The 1,833-nt window shown below is 36.6% G+C and overlaps 1 long non-coding RNA gene across 1 annotated transcript; it reads right to left on the reverse strand.

Annotated features, from left to right (window-relative positions):
* Window positions 1-542: 542 nt before the first annotated feature.
* Window positions 543-1,438, reverse strand: LOC111663596 (uncharacterized). Its single transcript, XR_015437802.1, has 3 exons — window positions 1,299-1,438; window positions 801-946; window positions 543-631 (listed from the first exon to the last, which is right to left on the reverse strand). It is a non-coding gene; the product is annotated as an uncharacterized LOC111663596 (long non-coding RNA).
* Window positions 1,439-1,833: the final 395 nt, after the last annotated feature.

Here is a 1,833-nt window from a genome sequence, read left to right on the forward strand (position 1 = left end):
ATGGATAGTTTGTCAAAGGCTGTGTCCTAATTCAGGACCTCACTCCTTCATAGGCAGTCCTTTGAGGCCACAAAGATTCAGAACTTCTCCAGGGACAAATGTCTGTGCATGTATGATTGGTTCATGAATGTCCAAAGTCAGTGGATTACCTTCAGGGTCAGTCAGGTGCTTTCCATCAAAAAATCTTAAAATCTCAACAAAGAGTCGCTATAATACATTTAACAATGTTGCATAATAGAAAAGTATTTTAAGGAGAATTGAAAAACATATAAAAGGTGAGTCTCTTTATCAGTCCATTTATGGTTCATGTTTCCTTCCTTGCTTAAGTGGAAATGTAACTTAACTGTGACGTCAGCTTGAATACAAATAAGCCGAAACAAGGAAGTGACAACTAAAAGGACACTTGTATATATAATTTTAACCACTCCATATGATGCAACCATTGTACCACAATGTCATGTGAAAAAGGAAAAATATGCACTTGTAAGCAATGTCTACCCTAAAGACAGTGTTTACTTTCCATTGGATCAGAACCACATCATACCTCATCCATTCTCTTTGCAAGACAATGAAGGGTTTCCGGGCAGTGCTTGTTTCCCTTCCAGGCATAGGGTGCATGTCTCTTCCACACCTAAGAAAAGTAAATACGTTTTAAACATTTATCAAAATCAATCTGACAATCTCCCACTGGCTTCATTTTACAAAAAAAAGATAAAGCTGGGTTTTCTTTGGGTTTCAATTGGTTTATGAAACCATTTCATTTTGTGCATAATTTCTTTCCATTTTGATCTACTCCATACCTGTCCAGTAAGATGATCACAGGCTTCCACCCACTGCTCACAGATGGCTACACCCATTCTCAGGTTCTCTCTCACCGATACAAATGGCTCCTCAAAAATTTTAAGACCACTCAGCTTCCTCTGCACATATCTTCCCAGAGCGCCGCCTTGTACACAAAAATTAAAACAACAAAAAAATTGACACTCACAGAAGCATCCACATACAGTGCAAACATATATACAAAAATTACACATGTACACACAGTTACTAAGACTGCCAAATCACTTGACTTTTGTCAGTAGTGCTAAGTCAACATTATAAATAAATGACTGCATTCTCAAGCATTTCAACATTAAATTGCCAACAAGGCAATGTATTGCCTCTATACATACTGTATCTACTGTATACTTAGGAGTTCTTCGGAAAACAAATTAGGTCTCTGTCTCAAAAGATGTGGCTTTCATCAACAACCAAAGTAGCTAAATGATGTTGTGTGTGTTGGTGTGAGAGAGTCCCACCAATAATGTCCATGAGTCGGACCATGCGTGTTTCTGGATAAGGCTCAAAATCAGTTTGTCGCCAAACATCATCCAGAGTGTCTCTGCTCTGTTCCACCAGATCCACAACATCAGACATAGACAAGCCATCAAGACCTCCATACTCCTGGTGGAAACACAGTAACACATAGTTGGTTAGATTCAATTTTTAGTTCTCTCCCTCTTAGTTTAAAATATCAGTTTCTAGAACAATTATAACACATTGTCAAATCTGTATGTGAAATAATATTTATGGTAAAACTCACAATTTAAAAACTTTAAAAAAAAATGTATAACTTAAAATACCAAACTATACCCACAGTAATCTGTTGAATGCATGCTTACTACAGTTATACAATAATTGCAATACAATTAGCAACCACCCTGTATAAATATAAAAACAATAGAGTGAATGTAACATTTCCAGTTGAATTTTTATTTTCATGTAGACAGCGCTGATACATAATGGTTTGCCACCATACCTTCTGTATGGGTTTAAATTGCTCAGAGAAATAGG

The sequence above is a fragment of the Seriola lalandi genome, unplaced genomic scaffold (assembly GCF_002814215.2).
Source record: "Seriola lalandi dorsalis isolate HSWRI2012SDOR001 ecotype SW California unplaced genomic scaffold, Sedor1 jcf7180002001085, whole genome shotgun sequence".
Classification (NCBI taxonomy): domain Eukaryota; kingdom Metazoa; phylum Chordata; class Actinopteri; order Carangiformes; family Carangidae; genus Seriola; species Seriola lalandi.